At 41.4% G+C, this 15,877-nt stretch overlaps 1 long non-coding RNA gene across 1 annotated transcript in view; it reads left to right on the forward strand.

Annotated features, from left to right (window-relative positions):
* The window catches only part of LOC122911218, a 136,967-nt gene that overhangs the window by 23,177 nt on the left and 97,913 nt on the right, over positions 1-15,877 (forward strand). Inside the window, exons 3-4 of the long non-coding RNA XR_006385445.1 lie at positions 11-165; positions 8,462-8,626. This is a non-coding gene — a long non-coding RNA (uncharacterized LOC122911218). The remainder of the gene's footprint in view (positions 1-10; positions 166-8,461; positions 8,627-15,877) is intronic.

A 15,877-nucleotide genomic window follows, 5' to 3' on the forward strand; every position in this document is an offset into this window, starting at 1 on the left:
TTGACTTCAGTAATTGTCAACTGGCTGGCATCGTGGATGGAACCAAAGTAAAATAACTCATTATGAACAGAGAAGAAGAAGAGGCAGAAGGTCAAAGTGGAAAATAGAAGCTTTATATTTCGATGCAGCAGATGATTAGTGAAGATTGGGCTACATATCTCTAAGGTCAGTAAAGAAGGAAAGGCTGGATTATTCCAAAGAGCTGCTTGGGTCTTATTTTACCATCAGTGTGTGATTTAGGGCCTGAGAAAACACATGCCTTCTTGGCTCCAGAATAGACATTTAGTATTAGACTTCTTTCTCTACTTCTAAAGACAAGATGAGGTTGGGCTGTCTTTTTAATGTGATCGTTGATCATTGGGAATAAGTGTTTGACAGGTACTGCAGTTACAGACACCCTCATAAGCTAATGAGAGATGGGCTGCATGTCAAGAGAAATTAGAAGAACGTTTCAATCTGCCTGGTTACATGACTTGAAGAAAAATATTTCATTTTTTCATATTCTTCGTGACTAAAAAATTTTTTTATAATCTCATAAATCTTCAACCTTAGAGTGTATACGAGTAACTTGCACATAAATATATTTCGAGGATGTAATGATATTTATGTAATGGGACTGAGTCTCTGGCCAGCTGCCTGCTGTGCTGGTTAGCAAGTCTTTCCCCAAAACCTTAGATTTAACCTGTTATTCTCCCAGATGCTACAGAGCATAATTTAACAATAAAGAAACAATTTCACTGGCAACTTTAGTTCATATTTTATGTGACATAAGTAAGTAATTTTAAAGACCTTATGATCTATACAGATTTAGAATTATAGAATGTCAGAGATTAATTTATTTATCATGTACATTTTCAACAGGGGTAATATTTCTCCCAAGAGGGTGGAAATTTGTTCTTAAATATTACAGTAGTTTGTGGCTCTCCAAAGGCCCACCACACATTCAAAACATACAGATGTACAATATATCTGTGGTATAAAAATTTCAGGGAGCAGGGGGAGTGATTAGGAAAAAGATGTCAAAAAGAAACTTCTTAAGGAGACGATAATGAAAAGGTTGAGAAATGCTGCTTTCTCTCTCCATAATTTCAGAAATAGTAATAGTTCTAATGATGACTAACATTTCTGGTATGTTTACCGTGTGTCTGTGGTTTTGTCTAATCCAATTTCTCTGCCGCTAGGGTTCTTTTGATACGGTGTGTTTCTCTTCTTGGTAATGGGACCATTGAGAAAAGTGAATTAAATCAGGGTGGTTGATGGTATTCAGTTCTCCTACATCCTTGCCGACATTTTGTCTATTTAGTCTATGACTGAAAGAAAATGTTGACATCTTCCACTCTTAATGGTGGATTTCTCTATTTCCCCCCTTTATTCTGTTAGTTTTTGCTTCGTTTAGTTTGAAGCTCAATTTTTTTTCAAAAGATTTTTATTTATTTATTTTATAGACAGAGATCACAAGTAGGCAGAGAGAGAGGGAGAAGCAGGCTCCCTGCTGAGCAGAGAGCCTGCTTTGGGCCTTGATCCCAGGACCAGGAGATCATGACCTGAGCCGAAGGCAGAGGCTTAACCCACTGAGGCACCCAGGTGCCCTGAAGCTCTATTCTTAGGTGAATACACACTACACGTTGTTATGCCTCTTGGTCAGCTGACCTCTTTACCATTACATAATGTCCCTCTTTTTTTCTGGTGCATGTCTTTGCTCTATAGTCCTACTCTGTCGGATACTCTATCAAAAACAGTGGAATCCCTCCAGCTGTTTTGGGTCAGTATTTTCATGGTACATCTTTTCTCATCCCTTACTATAACATGTCTACATCATATTTAAAGTTGGTGTCTTTAGAGAATATTTATGTTTTAAAATTTATTCTGGCAATATCTGTCTCTTAAATAGTGATTAGATACTAATTTAATGTGTTTGTGATTATGTGTTTGGAGTTTGGTATACTATTTTATTGTTCTCTGTTTGTTCCTTCTGTTTTCTTTGTCTTGGTTTCCTCTTTTCTGCTTTGCTCTGGATGATTGGATGTTTTAGTATCTCATTTTAATTCTTCCGTTGAGTTCTTTTTGTTGTTGCTGTAGGAATTTCAAAACACATTCTCAGCTTTCCACTTTCCACTCAGAATTAATATTTTCTACTCTAGGCCCAGTGCAGAAACCTAACTACATACAGTACAGGTATTTTTGTCTTTCCCTTCTTTATATTGTAATTACGTATCTGTATGTATGGTTAGGTATAATTGTATTGTATGTGTAATTGCATCTGTGTACTTTGAGAACTGCATCAGTGTTATCATTTTTACCTTCACCATCATACATATTCTATCTGCCAATTAGAGAAGAACAGATCAGTTTATTAAATTTACCCAGTTACCATTTTTTTGTGCCTTTCCTTCATTCTTGATGTTCCAAGCTTCCTCCCCATATCATTCCCCTTCTGTCTAAAGAACTTCATTTCGCATTTCTTTCAGAGAAGGTTGGGGGAGGGTGGGCAATGGCTCCTCTTAGAATGGCTCTTCCCCGTCCATTTGTGAAGGACATTCGTACTGGATATAGAATTCTGGTTGATAGTTCTTTACTTGCAAAAGAATGTTCTCCTTCTTTTGGCATCCATAGTTTCTGATGAGAAATCCATAGTGATGTGAGTTGTTGCTGCCCTCTATGTCACATGTCTTTTTTCCTCTGGCTGCTTTCAAGAGTTTCTTTATTTTTTTTTTTTTCTTTGTCTTTAGTTTTCAAGTCATGTTATGATGTGTCTGGGCATGATTTTTCAAAAATTTATTATGTTTGGTTTGCTGAGAACAGAGAGGAAAAAAAATGTAATGGCTAATTTGCCTTACGCTGTTGGAACCAAGCTCTCTGGTTAGAGAGAGATTCCCTCCCCTCAGTTTTAGGCATCTGTTCAGTCTCTGCCACTGCTGCTGCAATGTGGTAGGGTTGCCTGGTGGCTGGGACAGAAACTAAAAAAAAAAGTAGGCACTTACCTCAGTGGCTCTGTCCCTCCCAGCTGCCTTTTGTGGTCCTTGGGCCAGAAAGCCACGTCTTCTCTTGAAGCACTTTCTGTCCACACCAATGTATACTTCTGGGTCTGGGGCTGCATACATGTCTAGACTGCATGATACCAGAGGGGAAGAAGTGGGAATCTTTCCACTAGCTTGGCAATACTTCCCATTCTGCTTTTCCCTATCCATGGATACCATTTCCTTCTGAGATAATTGCCCCTTTTTTCCACCCAGGGCTGTATTTGCTTTCCCTGGAGAGACAGGGTGGAGTGTGCTTAGCCCATCTTGCCCAGAATGGATCCCAATCCATTTTAAATGTTCTGTGTTGGCTTCTGACTACTTGTCAAGCATACAGAGATTTGCACCCTTAATCACTGAAATTCCCTGAATTTTGATGAGTTTGAAAATTTAATATGTCTCAAGTTGTAGAATTTTCTATTTTCTTGCTTCTCTGGACACCTGCAAGTTCTGGAAAGCATTCTAACGGAACAAGAGCTAAGATTTATTGAGTCAGTCCTTGGTGTAACATTGTCGCACTTCGTCTTTGTCATGGTCCTTTTTTGTGGCCATATTTCCTCATTTAAGAGAAGAGGAAAATTTGGTTAAGCAAAGTCACATAGCTAAGTTAAGTGGCATATCCAAACTCAGGTTGATTTGTCTAAATCCGAACCTGTGTTCCTTTCATCCTACCATGCTGAGGATAGACTAAATTTGTATTTTTCAATGTGGGTACTGTTGGAAAAAAAAACCTGTTATATATTTTTAACCTATTAATATTTGCAAATTCTATCAACATTTTGGTCTCATGTTACCTGAAGAAGGCTCACTCTCTTGCTCCAAGTAACTCAAGGACCAACTGTCCCCCAGTTCTCTTGTAAGACCTTTCTTAGGTGTGATTTCATTAATCACCACCTGATCCTTTGGGAGACGAGTGGCCTGAAAGGTTCAGACTTTCATTTTATCAGGAAAAAAATCCAGTTACATTTAACTTGGAGTGTTTAGATTGGAGAGAATATTAGACTCATAAATACTAATTTTTGAGAAATCACTGGGGCCCCCATGGATAAATGGATTGACCTTCAGCAAGTATATAGCTGAGAAGCCAACTGTGCTGCCCTTTTGTCAGGAAATCCCTGAAGTAATGGATTTGACGCGGTGAGGGAAGTGAATCCACTGTCCTCACGGCCTGACGAGATTGTCCTGGTGGCAGTTACATGTGTTCTTTGGCAAACGGCCATTTCTGCAGCCCCAAACCAACAACACGTCAGTGGTTGAAAGCCATGTCTTGGGAGGAGCGGATCTACAATTCTTTGGCAGCCTCCCCAGAGTGAGTGATGTGGAGAAGCTCTCTGAAGATTGAAGAAAAGATAGCGGAGCGGGGTTAGCAGGTCAGGCTGCAAGTGTTAGCTTTCAGAAAAATAAAATTCAGAGACTAAACTCAAAGAGAGGTCACACTGAACTCCAAGAGAGTACCCTGAATCTACAAACTACCTGAGACAGGACTGTTTGACTCCACATTTTCTACGGAGAGGGACAATTCTTTAAATTCATCAAGGACCCCACAAAGTTAAGAGTCCTTGATCTGTTTGTTATGTAAACACGTGTAGCTCTGTCAGGTCACAGTCCCTGTGCTATGTCCAGAGGGAGCCATTAGTAATAATAGATCAAGCGTGAGGTGGCCAGTGGGGGGCCCCCACTGAGGGGAAGTCACGTCATCCATGAAAGGCACTGTGACATGATTCGATAGTTTCTGTGGCTGTCTCCCTATCATGCTGCAGCTCAGTTGATTTGAGTTTGACAATGATGACCCGAAGACTGAAGACAGTGTGGAAAAAAAAAAAAAGATGTCTTGAGGGAAGTTGGATGGAGAATGTTTGGAAACCATCTTGTACTATTTCTGCAACTTTTTTGTTATTCTAAAATTACATGTATATTAAAGAATATATATTTCCTTTGGACTAAGGTGACTCTAGAAGAGAAGGTCTATGGATTGAATGGATGAGGTTAACTTTGGGAATTTCGATGGCAAAGGGGCAAACATAGTTTAGTGTTAAAGAACATGGACTCTTGGGTTGAGAAATCCTGGATGTGATTCCCAGAACTAGTATTTACCCACTGTGTGAGCATCATTTTCCATGCCCCCATTTTACAGATGAGAACACTGAGGCTCAGAGAGTTTAATAACAGGTACTTACCTCGCGCTGTGGTCACAAGAGTTAAATGAGATGATTCAAGCAAAAATGCTTGGCACATGGAAGCATATGGTGAGTGTTGGCTATTAATATGATTATGATAATAATTGTTATCAAAAGCAAGGCAGAAGATTTTAAAAGACATGAACAGGATGGTGAGATCAAGCAAATTCTACTCCTGACAGCTAATGACCTTCCCATATGTCCAGGTGTTTTCAGGGGCTGAAACTACAGAAAGAAGTGTAGTAGTCAGTAGCGTAAAATGGAGGGAGAGTTAATGGATATAGAACACAGGAAAACAAAGCTGGCTAATGGGGGCCAGATTGGGGAAATTTCTGGATCTCGGTGGAAAAGAGCAGACTGGTCATGGGACTCCTAGAGCCCTTTATTATTTTTTTTTAAAGATTTATTTATTTACTTTAGAGAGAGCGCACATACATGTGGGCAGGGAGCAGAGGGAGAGACTCGCAAGCAGACTCCCCCTGACCATGCGAACCCGACACGGGACTCGATGTCATCCCTCCGAGATCGTGACCTAAGAGGAAATCAAGAGCTGGCCACTGCACCCACTGAGCCACGCAGGTGCCCTGAGCCCTGTATTATTAATAATCAATATCATAAGCTTTGAAATTTGGATATCAGGTAGGGTTTGAATTCTTTCTCTCAGAAAAGTTTTTAAATTCATAGTCCCTTTTGAGTAAAATGATGTCTGTCCATTTGGGGACCTCGGGATCCTTCCGCAATAGAGATCTGATTTGCCATTTAATTGTTAAGGCCCTGGCTCTGATAAGACTTGCCCCCACCCCACACCGTGTGCCCAGTGACCTCTGAATGCCTTAGACCAGCTTTCAAAAGGTAACTCCATGAACCCAAATGTGACAGTAAGAAACAAGTCCAAACTATTACGAAAATGATGCAGTCATGATCTGTAGTCACTTCCCTTCATTCTTACTGTAGACAGAGCGTGTTATTTCCCCCTTGAACTTGCCCGTGATTTCAACATGATATGTTATCATTTTAATGTCTGTGGTCTGACTCAAGAATTGAGTGATGAAAAACCGAGACACATGAAAAATGGTCCATGGTAAAAGCCTATATTAAGAACATGTTCAGAAAAGAGATTAAACTAATTGCATCCAGGGGAATGTGGGTTAGGAGAGACCGACTTGTGTTCCTACTTAGAGTTCTAGTCTCTGAACACATTTCTCCATTTGATATGAAATTATAGTAGAAAGGAGTGAGCCTGAATAATAAATGTAGTGAAAACTGAGGGGAAAAAACATCGTGAAGCCAGAGAACTTTGGTTAAGTGAACCTGATGGTGACTGTGGGAAGTGTGCATGCCACATGTTTGGGCTGATTATTTTCAGTGATGGGGACATTTCAGTTTTCCATGGTCCATAGTCTTGTTTACTGAGCTAGTCAGTATTAAAGCCATTTTATTTTTAGTTTTATTTTTTTGCAGTAATGTGGGTTGAAGCAGAGATTCCCTACGATTAGGGGAAGGAATAGCTAGGAGAAATATTTCTGAGAATACAAAGGAAATATCTGTTTTGCATATCAAGGTTCTTGAAATCTGGGGTCACAAGGGAACAAAATCATTAGCCAAAAAAAAAAGCAACCTTTCTCATTATTGTTATTAAAAAAAAATTCCTCTATTTTCCCTTACTGTAAAAATCAAGCTAACTTAGAATATCTGGAAAACTTAGGAAAGATAGAAGAAAATGAAAAGCTCTACCACAGGCAATATCGAGAAAAACATTAACATTATTTTTTGCAATAATTTCGAGTCAAATAAAAATGTCTTTCTCGGGGCACCTGGGTGGTTCAGTGGGTTAAAACCTCTGCCTTCAGCTCAGGTCATGATCCCCGGGTCTTGGGATTGAGTCTCACGTTGGGCTCTCTGCTTCTCCCCCTCTCTCTCTGCCTGCCTCTCTGCCTACTTGTGATTTCTGTCAAATAAACAAATAAAATCTTTTTTTTTTTTAGATTTTATTTGTTTATCTGACAGACAGAGATCACAAGTAGGCAGAGAGGCAGGCAGAGAGAGAGGGGAAAGCAGACTGCCCGCGGAGCAGAGAGCCTGATATGGGGCTCGATCCCAGGACCCTGGGATCATGACCTGAGCTGAAGGCAGAGGCTTTAACCCACTGAGCCACCCAGGCACTCTAACAAATAAAATCTTAAAAAAAAAAAAAGTCCATCTCTACATAATGGCTGCTTTCGTGAATATACAGTTAAGTGTTCCCCTTGTATATACATGGTGAAAATTTTCACTATATCACCAAACTTTGCTGAAACAATGATTTGAAAGGGGGTAGTTAGAGGTCAGTTTACAGAGAGCGGCTCCCATTCGTCGGAAAGGCCAGCTGCCGCACACAGACGCTCGAAGGAAACGTGCTCGGTGGACTGGGCATAAGAGCCCCCGTGTGTTAGGTGCAGAACGTCCTTGCTCGGCATGACTGTGCTGATAGATGGCAGAGAGGTACTGACGAGCGAGTCTCATGGCTCCCAACCCAGTCCTGATTTCTAATCTTACTTCTATAAATTGAATGATACCTTTTCTCCTCTCTGAACCTCAGTTTTCTCTCCCATCTGATCATTGCCAAGACACTCTCAGATCCATGGTGTTGTATCTCTAGACTTGGTAGGTTGGTACCATGAAACTGTTTGTTATTAGCATTATTATTATTTTTGCATTTTCTTTCTATCCATGCCTTTTATATTGTTGCTCTAGTCCAGGCACTGACGGACATGTTTTCACATGTAACACTGACAATCACCCTATGAAATAGGTGTCATCGTTATCCTCATACTAGAGACAAGGCGAGTGAGGCTCCGAGGGCTGCAGGGGTTAAGTGGGGAGCAGAACTTCCGCTCTGCCCTACCATGAAGGGGAAGCAGCCTTCCTGCTAGAGCATCACCAGGAGCATCACCTGGAGCTGGACATGCCCTCGGTCAGTCCATCAGCCTCCTCTGTTGGTCACCTGGTTCCTCACTTGTTGGCTTACTGGTCACGGAAGATGGAATAGTGCTCCCTCCCCACCACAGATGTCCATGTCTTAATCCTCAGAACCCATATGTTTGTTATGTGGCAAAGGGCAGTTAAAGTTGCAGGTGGAAGAAGGTGGTTAATCAGCAACCCTTTATATAGGCCATGGCCAGGATCTTCAGATGCTCCCGATATAGTCACGACAGTCTTTAAAAGTGGGAGCAGGAGGAGAGGAGTCAGCATCAGAGAGACTCAGCCAAGCTCTTGTTGTCCTTGCAGATAGAAGGACTCAAGGGCCAAGGCATGCAGGTGACCGCTAGAAGCTGGAAAAGAGCGGGAAACAGATTCTCTCCTAGAACCTACTGGAAGAAACACAGCTCTACTGATGTCTTGATTTTAGCACCACGAGTCTGTCATCGGGCTTCTGACTTCGAGAACCCTAAGGTAATCATTTCATGTTCTCTTTATGCCACTAAGTTATGGTGATTACTGTGGCAGCTATAGGACACTAATACAGAGGGTGTGCTCTGCAAATTCTGGAAGTCAGGAGTGTTCCGGTGTTGACAGGGCTCTGTGCTGTCGGGGGCGGGAGCAGCGGGGCATCGAACAGGTGCTAGTATTTGGAACAGGTGGGCAATAGTGTCCGGGTCTGAGTAGTTGCCTGATTTTGAACAGGACTCAGTTGTCAGGGGCTTGGGTGGGACCAGCCCCTCGAAAATGATTAACGGTCTCTTCAAGAATGAGTCAGGCAGATTTTAAAGGGACATAGAGGGATGTGTGGGGGGCTCAGGTGGTTAAGCATCTGTCTTCGGCTCAGGTCCGGGGTCCTGGGATCGAGTCCCACATCGGGCTTCTTGCTCAGCAAGGAGCTTGCTTCTCCCTCTGCCCGCTCTGCCTGTAGCTCTGTCTGCTTGTGCTCTCTCTCTCTCACACACAAATAAATAAGTAAAATCTTTTAAAAATTTTAAAAATAAAGATAAAAATAAAGGGATATAGAGTAATGGGGTCTGTTACACTAGGATCTAGAGCAGGTCTATCCAGTGGAAACATAATTAGTTACGTTAGTCAGTTATGTTTTCTATCTTCAGAAAATATGTTTTATACTTTCTCTTTATCCTCCAGATTCAGACTTTATAGAGGTAATTTAAGTGTTGCTCAAGAAACATTAATTATTGTTGTGATGGTTCATCTCATTTTTAATTGAGTGTTTATTTAATATTATCTTTTTCAATGGCGTTTTTTAATGTGTTGCTGTTCAAACCAAGATATAACCCGTTCATGGGAATTGTTAAACTTATCAGTAGTACTGGTGTTTTGTTGGTTACATATTAAGTTTTAGAACTTTTTCAAATGGGAATTGTATTGGTGTGCTGGCTCAGGGAAAATAGACAATTGAAATGCACATTGTTTGTTTCAAGATGATGGAAACAGAAAATAACTCTGAATAAGGAAACATCACCCAAAGGCAAGAAGCCAAAAGAACAATAGTGGTTAATATAGTAAATCTAAGCCCAAGTAAGTCCTTTCTCTTACGTTTAAACAAAAGGGCAATAATAATTCTATTTCATAAGAGCATCCCTGGGAGTTACACATGAAAATATTTTTTCCCTCTAGGCAGTGTTTGAATTTTCCTGTTCTGTCATCTATTTTTGAAACAATTTAATATCTGGTAACATCTGCTCGGTCTGCAAGATCTGTATTTCATACTCAGAATAGAACATATGGCAGCATATAAGAACACATTGCCTGTTGTTAAGGAGCCTTTTATTTATTGACTATATTTATAACTTTTCTGTTCTTTCCAAAGGAACAAAATCCAATAAAACAAAAATAAGAAATTGGGCACGGCAAGGCAAGGAGACTGAGGAAGGAATCCATGTGATAACTCTGTGGGTTAATATATTTACTATGATTGACCTTCCAATTTGGCTCTGAGTTTCCTAGTAGCAAGAACAAAATTAAAAAAAACAAAAGGAATTCAAAATATACAGAGTCCCCAGTAGCAGAAAGTTGCAATAAAAACAATTTTATAAGGGATTTCCCCATCACTTCATATTTTTTAAAATTTTAAATCCAAAAAATATTTTCTCATTGCAACCACTTTGTTCAAAGTAGAGAATCCATCAGTATGTACTAAGGTAGTTCTCAAACTCTGGCAGGTACTGGAAGCTCCTGGTAGGGGGAGACCCTCTTAAAACAGATATCTGGCTCCCATACCCAAGAGCTTCTGAGTCACTGTGGCCTGGGAATTTGCATTTCTAACAAGTTTCTGGGTGAATATGATACTGTTGGCCTGGAGCTACACTTTGAGAACTACTGATTTTAAGGAGATTGATAGAGATATACGAGCAGAGACACTGAGTCCGGGAAAATATCTTTACAAGAAGTTCTGTGGTACGTGCCACAGCGATTCTGATACAGGTGTTCCTGGAAAACATCTTCAGCAGAAGCAAAGGGCACAACTGTGTGGAGGGGAATTTTACAACGTGCACAATTAATGTGGTCCAGAGACATCCATTTGCTGTCCATCTTTCCAAGGATGGAGTGTAGAGTCCCTAAGGAAGTAGTTGAGTAATGGACTTCTAGATGTAGATTACTTTCTCTAAATCTTGTTCCTTTTAAGTTGGCTTTTGAATGAAACTCAACTTTTTGAGGTCTCCTATTTCTCTCAGTTGCTTTCTAATTCAGGATGGTTGTCTATACACGTATGAACATAAGAGTTTGCTCCCACTACTTCCAGAAATCCTGCTGAAATGACTGGAGAAGGAATGAAACCCTATCTGCCTAAGAATGGCAGAGGGAGCTTTCAGTGAGTCAGTGAAGGTCATGAGTAGCCAGAAGTGGTCATGAAGATGGGGTCACAGTTACCTCCATTAAAAATACTTTCATTTTGTAGTAGATTCATTGGAAATAAAAACAAACAAGGTACAAGGAGATTCCATATGAGTTCAGTGAAGGGAGACACCCTTCACCCAGTGTTCTCCAGTGGTAACATCTTTGCATAACTTGCAGAATATCAAAGCCAGGAGATTGATATTGGTACAATCCAGAGTTTAGGCTGATTTCAACAGTTTTTCATGCACTCTGAATATGTGTGTAGATGGGTACGATCTTATTGCACATGTTTACCCATGTAACTACCACCACAGTCAAAAACCAGAAGTATTCCACCATCACAATGTTTATCCTGATGCTACTGGTTATAACACACCCATGCTGTGCCACGGCCTCCATCCCCAACTGCTGGCAATTGCTAATCTTCTCCCCACCTCAGTAATTTTGTCAAAAGCATGCCATACATAACCTTCTGAGATTGGCTTTTCTGCTCCATATAATTCCTCTGAGATCCATCTAAGTTGTTACAGGCATTAGTAGTTTACTCTTTTTTATTGCCATATAGTATTCCATGGCATGGCTATAAGACCATTTGTTTACTCATTTACCTTCTGAAGGATTTTTGTAGGAAGAGACCCAGAATGCCGAGTCCAAGGCAGTAATAGTTCAGTTAGATTTGTGAATTATTCTTTGTTGGAATATCAGAGACCTTCCTGTCTTGGGTTTGGTAGGTTTACAGAGTTGAGGGTTAGAAGAGAGGCAGGAATCCTGGTGTGTTGAAAGACTCTCTAGAACTTTTGTGTGGGTGTTAGTGCCCCAGAATAAAGCACACTCTGGTCTGACATTTGGTGAAGGAGTCAGTCGCTCTGCCTGCCTGCTTCGGACTGTCCATCCCACGGGGAAGCCTACTTATTTAGAGGCTTCCAGCTTGAGTTCCTGGTCTCAGGCAAGAGGTCCCAACAGGGGGAAAAAACCTACATACAAACAAAAAAAACAAAGAAACTGGAGATTCACTTCAGTAACTTCTATTACCTGATGAAGCCCTGGTTTGAGGACTATGTGGGAAGAGTCAAGACCACCAGACAGAAATCCCAGGGATAGACAAGGGCCAAGGTGAACAGGTGGAACACTTGACCCTGGAAGACAGAAATAATTCAAGGAACAGAAGAGAAATTTAACAAAGCCTAATCAGTGACTGTGGCCATTTAAGAGTGGGGTATTATAAAAAAGAAATGGAGAAATCTGGGTTCTTTTAAATCAGTGGTCTCAACCTGGGGTGATTGGCAGTAACTGGAGATGTTTCTCGTTGTGTTTGCTGGAGGCACTGGGATGTCGGCCTTGCGCAGGCATAGAGAGAGGCCAGCATGCTGCTAAAATACTTCAGTGCATATCCCACGTGCATACTCCACGACAACCAATGATCCATCCTAAAATGTCACTACTACCAGGGTCAGAAAACCTTGCTCAAAATTAAAACCATTATTGCCACAATAATCTTAAGAAAGAAATACTCCTTAACACCTGAAAGAAATATTATGAGAATCTCTCAGAATTTAAAACAAAAGAAACAGAGAAGACATGGGAGAATCATTGATTAGATGATCAATATATGAGGGCCCAACTCCCAAATGACTAGAAGTTCCCCAGAGGGAGAACAGAGACAACGGAATCAAGGAAATAATCAAAGAAATAGTAGAAGACAACTTTCCAGTGTTGAGCAAAGACATTAGACTGAAGCAGGATGAAAGGAGAAAGACTCATTTTGGGGGACACTGTGGAGACAGTGGCTGTGAACATATGAGAATTTGGGGGAGGTATCAGGGAACTGAGCAATGTTTGCCATTTTTAAGGCCCAAATTAGTTCCAAATAAATAATTCTAAAAAGTTTCCAGTTTGGTTTGCAGTTTTCTCTTTATTAAAATTAGCTCTACTAGAATGTCCTTGTAGATAGATCTTAATAGCAGATGGTTTGGTTATGGGTCTTTTTGTCTTTTAAAACCATTTCCTTATTCATGCCACAGACCTACTGAGGGGCTGGTACCAAAACCCTGCCCCTTCTTGCCTCGCTCCTGCTGTGTTGTTAGGGAAGGGAAAACTCAGTGAGGATCTGGACAAAAATGTTTATTTTCTAGGGGAAGAAGCTGAGTTCCACACAGTACGGGTTAATGATCCAAGGTCATTGAGTCAGAAGGTCTGATTCTCAGACAATGGACATTCCAGGCAGTACCCCAGTAACAGCAACCCCATGGAGTTTTGTCTGAATCACATCCGTGAACTTCAATGGGTAATGCTCAAATTCATAGACTTAGATGATTTTTCCCCTGTGATTAATGGTCCTTTGTTTATACTTCTCAATGCCCTTGTAGTTTTCTTGAGCAGTATAGTTATTAATGTACATTGCAGTTTTGTTGAGGATAACTTCTCATCTTGCATAGCACAATGTCACAAAGCAAATAGTACAATGTCTTATAGTTAATTGGAATTAAATGAATGTTAATCAATTCATTCAACAGATAACAAGTACCTGCATGTACCAGGTACTAATTAAGGAGGTATACAGTGGACTAGGTCGATACATTCTTTGCCTTCATAGAGTTTATATTTTATAGGAAGATGGACAATAAACTAATATAATTTCAGGCAGTTAGAAATGCACTGAAAAAATAATAAATTTGAGTGAAGGGTGATTAGCTTTGCTATTTTGAATAAGGCAGACAGGAAGGGCTTTGCATCTAGAAATGCCATTTTCAGAAAGAAAATCTATGGTCATCTTATCACCTTTGCGCCTCCTTAGCAATGAAAACTCAGAAATATATAATCATTTTTCATGACTTTATCCCTTTTAGTACTCCCTCTGGGAAAGGTAATTGGACTTTGAGAATTCCAAGACTCTTTTCAGGGCTGAAAACCTATGACAAGAGACATTCTGCAGAGCAGCAGAGATTCTTATCAGAAATGTCATAAACCTCAGCGAGCTCAGGTTTTCGGGTAGAAAAGGATGATTCTCACGAATCCTCTCAGCCATCCCTTCAGCTCCACTGTGGTGTGAGCCTGTGCACGTGCGTGCCCGTGGACATTGAGTGTGTGTCCAAGGTTGCGCCTGAATGTTGACTGCCTGACTCCTGTCATTTCTGGTGCATTCTTCACCCTCCACCCTTGGCTGATGAGGTCTTAGAAAGTGGAGTCCTGGAAAAGGAGGAGGCAAAGGGCGGTTATGCAGGTACCCGATGCGGTCCTGGGATTTCACCATTTGTTTTTCATGGTTTAAAAAAAAAAAATGAGAGGCAGGTTTTCCTATCTTGCTTCTTACTCTTCTCTTCTTATCCTGCATTGTCTTCCTCCCCACATGCACACTGTTACTTAGGCAAAGCTCTAAGACTTAAGCCAGCATCCCAGTGGAGCTTCTGGAGGACACCAGCCCCAGAAGCTACCTTCAGTGGCATGAAAAACCCCAAGGAAGAGCAGCAGAACTGTCCAGCTAGCTGAGCGAACCCACAGAACCTTGAGAAAGACAATGACCATGTTAAGCAATTAAGTTTGGGCATGGCTTGTCACTCATGCAGCCTTAGGTAACCAGAACTGGCTATAAGCTTCATTTTTCTACTACATGAGCCACGAAGATGGCAGTGTGTTTCACAGTATTGTTCTGAAAACAACAACAAAAATGGTGCCAGTGCTTTGTGCTGGATGCCAACTGGTACCAGAAGACCATGGAGCCGTCTGCCGACAGGAGGACCCAGACTGCTCTTCGCTGCTGGCATAGTGCTTGGGTGGATGTTGAAATGAAAGCCAGTCCCAGGATGGTGCATCTAGAAGGTTGAGAGTCCCTGTCTGGTTTGAGGAGCACCTGGAAAGAGTTGCCTGCCGGGCAGTGCGAAATGGCTGCTTCTGGGGGGTGAGGGTGGGAGGGCAGGATACAGTCCTAGACACCATAATTAGAGGATGTTGTTCCGGAAGTCAGTATACCCAAGTAGAGGCTAAAAATAGTTGTGCATTCTTTGCTGAGCCCAGCTGCTACCAGGGCATTTGGATCCCAGCCTTGGGCTCCCCCCACCCCCTGCCCCACCTTCATTTTCATGCGTTTCCTCCTTTCGATTTCTTTAGCACAAGAACAGTGCATTCTTTTGGCTTCCTTGAAATCTATGTAGAATCATTCCATTCTTGAAGGCTGTTAGGGCATCTGTTTAACTGGGAGATGCTAGAAATATGCCCCTTCATGCAGAGACAGTTACCATCCAATAATACATTAGCATAGGCTGAAAAAACTAAAACATGTAAGATAAAGATTTTGAGGTTGTTAGAATCAAAGAAGAGGTGTAGAGAGGTTTTGACTTGGCCAAAGGTCACATAATTAGTATTAACTGGGGAGCTGGGGTTTGAGCCCACTAATTACTGGTTCCTAAGAAGCGTGCTGCACATGGGGTATTGGTTTAGGGTCCTTAGTAATGGTGTCTTACTTTTTATCTGGGTCTAGTGGGTACGGTGGGCAGAGGAGGAGGTAGATATAGGAACCTCCTGAAGAAGACGTACCTAATAACCACTTTAAGGTCACAGGTGAGCTTGGTTGTAGCAGAGGGCGTCAAAGGCAGAGGGGGGAGCAAAATGGAATCCAGATAGCCCGTGAGGGCTTTGACAATGCATGAGGGCAGTTCAAGTATTTCCTCAAGTATTATCTTCTCGTGTCCTCCTATGAGAATAACTTTGCAGGCCAACAGAGGAAGTAGAAGTGAATCTCTGTCTTTTTCTCTCCTCCCCCTCCCCCCATTGCATGTGTGTGTGCATGTGTGTGCACCCTCATTACCTTTATCTGCATATATGCGATGCACTCTTCACGTATACAACATACATGTTAGTGCCTTG

This window comes from Neovison vison, chromosome 7, assembly GCF_020171115.1.
Source record: "Neovison vison isolate M4711 chromosome 7, ASM_NN_V1, whole genome shotgun sequence".
NCBI classification, from domain to species: Eukaryota; Metazoa; Chordata; class Mammalia; order Carnivora; family Mustelidae; genus Neogale; species Neogale vison.